This window comes from Ischnura elegans, chromosome 12 (genome assembly GCF_921293095.1).
Source record: "Ischnura elegans chromosome 12, ioIscEleg1.1, whole genome shotgun sequence".
NCBI lineage: Eukaryota > Metazoa > Arthropoda > Insecta > Odonata > Coenagrionidae > Ischnura > Ischnura elegans.
In genome coordinates this window covers 31,385,662-31,393,324 of record NC_060257.1, presented here as the reverse complement: position 1 = coordinate 31,393,324, position 7,663 = coordinate 31,385,662, and the positions used below count along the sequence as shown (strand labels likewise).

Here is a 7,663-nt window from a genome sequence, read left to right as displayed (position 1 = left end):
TCAATGCCTTTCGTTTTCTTTGATGAAGGAAACTACCCTATTGTGTGTTGTCCGATGTGAGTTTGAGTTAAGAGTTCGTATTTTATAAACAAAAAACTTAAACTTATCTACATTGAGCGAGAGTCTTTTTGGTAAAATTTACAAAATTATACATTTGCCTGAAGTCTTAAAACTAATGGCCCACCGCTCAGCTAAAACTAAAATTACTGGAGCACATTATCACTCGTTGAAGCATTTTCTTCGATATATATATATCACTTCAAAAACGTGAGGTGACTAGGGCGGACTTCTTGGAACTTGGTGTAACTATTGAACATATTGAAACTTTTGTGTAATCAAGCTCGTGCCCCTCGGTCTATTTAGCACACAATTTCAAATCATCGATGAAAAAAAGAAAAACAGATAAGTCAGTCATTTCCAAAGTCACTTGAAATAGGAAATTAAAGAAATGAGATAAAGACGCCTATTGTCCACCGAAAGTCTTTTTTACTTTGATATTTTACGTAGAGTTTAGTAGAGATAAACAAAATAAGAAGTGAATCGTAGTAGTCTACAGGTAGAGCTTCAGATCAAAGTGTCTAAAAATCAATGCCTTCATGCAAAAGTCCTCCATGTGCAAGGTGAAACAGAAACAAGGTTTGCTCTCCAACCCTGAATGTGTGAAATTCACACGCCTGAGGCTTAGTTCTGGGTGAGCTCTACCCTTCACCAATCTCTAATGAAACCATCGGGTTGAATTCCTGAGTGAAACCATAACAAAATAAATTAAGTTTTTTTCTTTCTCTTTCCATCAATTTTTAACGATAATTAGTATCTTGGAGTGTTGGTATTCATGAGTTAAATGCAAAATAATTGGCCAGATTTTCGGTATATTTTTATACCCTCATCATGTTTTTTGCAATGATTATTATTTGTTTATTTTTATATAATTTTGCATTTAATTATTTAAGATCTACACTCCAAGAGACTGATAAAATATGCAACAATAAGGGCATTATTTTTCGCACATTCGTAAAAAATGGCACCTGCTTTGCGACGTGCTTTCCGCGAAAAATTGGTCGTCGATGGGGAACCAAATTCGGATGCATTTAATGCCACGGGCTTTTTGCGAATGATCATCATTCCACACATGGATACTCATAAACTGTACCTTCTTTTCCGGTTGCTTCAGATGAGTTTAAAATCCTCCACTCTTCCTTCCTATTCACCGAACGTAAATAATTCGAGACAATTCAAAAAAAAGCCTTGAGCAGGGGAGAAGGCAACTCAACGCGAAAAACAAACGAGCGGCGGGCGTCCTTCTCGCTACCCGCATCCCTCTCACGTCTGGGTGGGAAAATAAATAAAAAGAAACAAATGAAGGGGGTACCCCGGAAACGCGAGTTGCCATGCGGCGAGGGAGCAAAGAGCAAGAGGGCGCGGAACCCGAAAAAGGAAAAAAAAAACAGTTGAGCTGGCGGGTGCGCTGTCCCGGGTCAAGAGAAAAAGACCTGGGCGGTCCAGGAATCCTCGTCCAGGACCATCCTTTTCATTCATTATTTTTCCTCAAAATTTCTCCGATTCCCACCAAGTTCACGCGAAAAAACAAGAAAGAAACGGATAGGAAATACAAAAAGATTTAAATAATACCGAATCATGGGTTATTTATTGCACGAGATTTGCATTTTTTACGTTTTTCGAATACAGAATGTGTTAAAATTAGTTTAAAGGCCGTTTTACACGGTACACGGAATTGCGCAGGTTAGAGCTGCATTAATTTCTAAAATGGCGTGGAATTACGCGAATGCATGAACGAAATTAGAACAGGGGCTATTTTGCCGTCTCGCATCCACGCATTCTCGCATGTGTTCTAGCAATTGACCGCTTTACACGACGCACTTTTGATTGCGCCTTCGCACGTACGTCAGATTGTGCAATTCCGTGTACCGTGTAAAACGGCCTTAAAACCCTGTACTTATGTTAGTAGCTGTTTTTAAAAAATTCCACCTCCCATCGGTTTTGGACCCTATCCGTACGAAATTCCTGGCTACCCACAGGCACACAAGGTACACGTAGTACGAGTGAAATGAACTATGCGCCCAATGGAAATATAACGTGGCCTAAATGGAAAATAATAGTTTAAGGAGAGGTAGAAGGGAAGAACGACAGAGATTGATCTCGGATGACATACTCAATGTAACATGAGGCTCCGCACAAGTCGGCTCTCTATTAATTCGACCGTTTCTTTAGTCGACAAATGAATACAAACTTAGAAATATTATCCTTGGAATAAGAAAAAGAGATTTTTAGCTTGCAGTTAACGATAAGTCCTTCATTAACTCGACACTTACACTGCATAAACGCTCAACAATCGCCCACCGAATTAAACCCGCTCATCTAGTACTATAACGTCTATGTAGATGAGCGGATTTGATTCGGTGGGTGATTGTTGAGCGTTTATGCAGTGGAGGTATCGAACTGCGAGTTAAAAACGGGAAAATTCTTAGTCACGAGTAACATTATTTTGCTTTACATCGTTTATCACTTGCAGTTAACGAGACGTCCCTCGTCAAATGCGAGTGATAAAGGATGCAAAGCAAAAGAATTATGTAAGTGTTGAAATATTTTCTGGGTGGAGAATACTGTTACGAGCTACGTTAAACCGAGGATTCTCCTCTCTGGTTAAACCCATCTTAGGATTGATGACTGTTGATCATGATGAGAAACAGTGCCGGTTTAAGCGGTAAGCAAAGTGGTCGCGTAGGGCGCCAAGCGAAAGGGGGCGCCTAAGCGCTCAGTTCCATGCTCAGTACTAATCAAACAAGGAGATTAAAGGTAGAGGATTGATGTATTCAACAAAATTATTGCAGAAGTATGAATACATTGTAAAAAGGATACTCATACCCTATAAAAATCTCTTTTTACTGGTCTAAGTAAAAACTTCTTCACTTCGTTTTCAATTCGTTCAATAGGGTAGTTTCCTTCATCAAATAAAACGAAAGGCATTGATTGCGATTCGTTACCCACCATAAGTGTATTCATAATATAAAAATTATTTGGTTTGAGAAATACCGGTTTAGATAAATGGCAATGGTCAATTTTTATCCTCATTTGAAAAAGGCCAGTTTGGCGCCCATGCGATGCCACTCCACATGACGTCACAGGGACCTAGTTTCTATACGAGTAGATAGGATCTTCTGAGGTTACCAATGCATGCATGAGGCACAGAGCTCAGGGAAACATGTCTTAATAATCACCTATTAAAACTGGCTAAGGTCGGAAAGTTTTCTTCGTTTGATAAGGTATTAATAATCCTTATTTAAGCCAAGCGCTACCAGCTAGCAGGGTACTCTGCTACCTGCTAGCATCCTGCGTCGTATCAGCGCTCAGAGCCTCGCCCCAAGGTCACCTTACTTGCGGCCGCGGGAACCAGAACGACTTCACACGGAGTTTTCCCGGCATTCATACTTAGCCGTCGCGTTTTCGCTTGCTTGAAAATTTTCACTTTTCATTTAATCGCGAAAAATAGATATCGTCATTTAAAAATCTAAATGCGTGAAATACGTACTCCAGGAGTAATAATCTTTCGATTTAGGCAATAAAAAATAATAACCCCATTGTATTAGGCTCAACTATGTGAGAGTTAATGCTAGAAAATGAAAAGGAGACTTCGCTGATTTCCACTGATTTATTTCGTCCGTATGACAATTGCTGAGCTAGTTATACTAGCGTTCATTTTAATTATCGACTAAATAAATGGTCGAATTTCTTGAGAGCCGACTCGTGTTGTATTTATTGGTTTATTTATATTTATTACTCTGAATTTTTATTCATAATTGGTTTTTAAGGTAATAAATACTTGTAGAAAAATTTTAGCGAGCAAACTATTTTGCAACTCTTACTACTCTGCTATTACTGACTATTACTCTACAACTCAACTATTACTGAATATACCATAGTTGTATTTTCTTTTCTTCACGCTACTCAACCAACAAATCCATAAACCTATTGGATGTAATTGATGTGTATGACTATTTTATTTGCTTCATAACTACAAGAAAGGAAATTTCAACGATGGCCCGCATTGTATCACCTTTTTGAAAAAAAAACATTAAAAATTTATATTCATCCTTTTCATTCCTTTGACGTAAAGGCAGAATTGGCTCTAAATATCGGTGTCCGTAGAAATAATTGGATATTCAAGAGAAACTCGCAAAACGAATCGATTCCAAATTTGGTTTCTGTGGGTAAGCATATAGCTCTCTCCGGAAAAAATTCAGGCACGTGAAATTCACTACTAGTTATTTAGGGTAGTATATTTCCCCCGGGCCTCCTCGTACTTCGAGGAGATATAGTGAGGGTTGTCAAAGGTCTAGCCCGGCATTTCATCCCAAGACTCTTCGACCAATAACCAAAAGCCACACCGATAAGGCCAGCTGTGATAATCAAATGAAACTTCATAAAATAACGGCCCGTTGGTCTAGGGGTATGATTCTCGCTTTGGGTGCGAGAGGTCCCGGGTTCAAATCCCGGACGGGCCCAATTTTTTACTCGACTGCCAAACCGAAAGTCGCGGGTTCGAGTTCCGCCTAGGTAGATTGCCAATATCCAGGATTTGGGATAGTGTGATTATTATTCGTTGAATTCTTCCGCTATTAAAGCATTATTATAATCCTTCAAGTGTGAATTATTGAGGTTTAAACCCGCCGCTGCACTTCTTTTTACCTTGTAGTGCACGATTCTGCCACTAAGTGCCACACGAAGTGGCGCAGCGAGGGGGGGGGTTTGGGGGATAACCCCCCCCCCCAGAGCTCAGAGAAATGTTTAAGTTTAATCCATTTTACTTAGTTGGATTGATATTATTAATAGAATAGTGTAAGGATTAATAAAATATCCCTCAGAAAGCCGTAAAACTCAACATTTTAACCATTTATCTTAAAATTCCGAAATTTATTAAGATCTCACCTACCCTTATCCTGGTGGGAAGTCCATACCCCCACACACCCCGATATTAGTGGCACCTAAACCCCCCCAGCCTTGATTCCTAGCTGCGCCCCTGGCCATACGTGTTTTGTTTTGCATTCGTAAAACAAGATGGATGACACAACCGCAAGCAATATGAGTGTACGTCGTCAAATGTTTTCGTTCAGCTATGTATTCAGTACTTTAAAACTGATAAATAATGTTTATAAAGATTATATCAATTGTAAATAATGAATGATAATAAAGTATTCTTGATAAAAATAATTTCTTTGTATTATCGTAGTGCATAAAGATATAGTAAAATCCCAAGGTGCACATATATGTACCATATTGATGAAGCCACTGCATTAAATACAATCATACCATCAAGAACAATGAAACAAAAATCCTCTGCAAGGCAAAAGGGTATTGGGACCGTATTATAAAAGAGGCCATCGTAATAAGAATCGCAAATAATAAAATGAATAGGGACGCGGGTTTCAACCTCAGCAAATCGTGGAAACCCACGATCAAAAGAATGAGTAAGCTGAGAGGAGGAAAGAAACCTAAAACTGACCAATCACAGACGACTTGATCGCCACAACGGTGTACATAAGCCCGGCACTAACCGGGTCCATCATTCGGCGCTCGTCTTACAGCTACTCAGAATACACTCCTAACTAATATTTGGAATTACGATGAAAACCTTCCAACTACACATACACTGCCTAAGCATATCACTCGCCTATGAGTCTATCGTATGTCTTTCCTTCTTGCATTGCGTTCTTTTATAATAAAAAACATTTAAAATCGTTTAAAAAAAACCAATAAGATACATTAAAAAACCAAATAGAAAATTCACAAAAGTTAGAAAATCTACAAAAAAAACAGAAAAATTTCAAAAAATGAAAAGGACTCTAATCTAAAATCCAAAAAAAAATTAAAAAATGCCTTTTAGGTAACCAAAACACAAAAATATTGTTGCGAAAGCTACGTTTTTTCTCTACTGTTTTGTTTTTAATTGTTTTTAGTTTTAGTTGTTCAAATTTTTACGAACAGTCATTTAGTTTTTAAGTTTCCTCTTCTCACAAACACTACATTACACAAGCCACGCAAACATCCGTCATTTTTATTTTTATTATTTTTGACAACATTGGTAGTGGTGGCTATTAGCTACCGGGACAATTTATCATGCGCCTTCGGCGCGTCTGGGCGCAGGTCCATCATTCACCCTGAAGACGATGGCAGAGAAGGCCATTGAAACGTTGGCAGCAATGTCCATCCTTACCCGGCTGATTGCCCGTGAAGATTTTATCAACAGCATTCGCCGGGAAAGCACCAAATCCTTCTTTATGTACTATATTGTAAAAAAAAATTTAATAGGTATTTCTTTCAAATTTCATTGTGACGTCTTTTTTTCCATCCACCCTTATTATGTAAGGAACCAGAAACATAGAGAAAACAGCTCAGAGATTCACGCATCTGAAGAGGTTAGTGTCCCCAAATTTACGGGACTATCGAATGAAAATTCCGATAACTATTTAATATAAAGCTTAATTGTTAAATGCACAGTTGATTTGGTATTTGCGTATAACGACAAACGCAAATCATTTCTCTTTCATTTCTAATTTTAAGTTCTCCGCAAACGGACTTTCACATCGCTTCTCAGTATAACCTTCATTAAACGTAATACTGGAACCCACCCCGATATTTGAAATGTGTCAGAGTGATCATATAGACGGATGGTCCGAAATAATATCCTGTCTTTTATTACCTTCCTCCGTCAAACGACATTTTATTCTCATTTCTATTGAAGCATACTTGACGAACGAGCAACTACTACCATTTACGTCAGTGCCCACGAAATCATCGGACTATCGAATGAAAATTCCGATAAATAACAAATTAAAAGATTATATTTTAAAATGTTCAGTTGCTTATGTTGCAAGAGGCTATTTGGTTAGGTTAATTATGAAATACGCAAGTTATTTTATAAATTTATTTCTGTTCTTGCTTTACTGTACAGACTCACTGTACTCTATGCAGTCCTGACTGCAGTGGCGGATACAGGATAGGGACAAGGGGGAGAGGCTAAACGGGAGTTATCTCCCAGCAGTATTGGGGGTCGGAAAAAAATTACCATCCTATCTCGAGTAAATTGGATAACCAACGGGGGCTATAGCCCCCTAAGCCCCCCCAGAGATCCGCCACTGACTGACTGTATCATCCTCAATTCGGTTAATAAAGACTAAATTAAGGTTATTATTACGATGTACGAAAAGGATTTTATAAATTCATTTCTGATCTTCCATTTCTAACTTTCTTTTTATTTCCTAACAGTAAGTTCTTCGCAAACTGACATTCACTTCTCTTCTCAAGAGAATCTTCCTTAAAATGTGATATTGGAACTCACCCCAAATGTTTGAAATTTGACGGAGGGGCGGTACAGGCGGGTGATTTTTCTCCCACCCCTCCTCCCATGATACCCCCTTCTCCTCCCTCCCCCACCCCCAACCGCCGTCCGGCGTCGAGCCCGCCACCAGCGACGTTGCCGCCGCCTTCCCCACCCTTCAGGCCCCCTCCGCGCTGTTGCCACGATTATTTTTTTTCTCTCTTTATCCAAAACTCCACACGAGACATGTATCGTTCATGAGTGTCTCATTCAAATGAACGACTCGTGGACCTAACCGGATATAATGAATCATAGTTCTGATTAAAATTG

General features: G+C 39.0%; 1 non-coding gene across 1 annotated transcript; it reads left to right on the top strand.

The window, feature by feature from the left end:
* The first annotated feature begins 4,448 nt into the window (after positions 1-4,448).
* Trnap-ugg lies at positions 4,449-4,520 on the top strand. The gene has a single exon. It is a non-coding gene; the product is annotated as a tRNA-Pro (tRNA).
* The last annotated feature ends 3,143 nt before the right edge of the window (positions 4,521-7,663 follow it).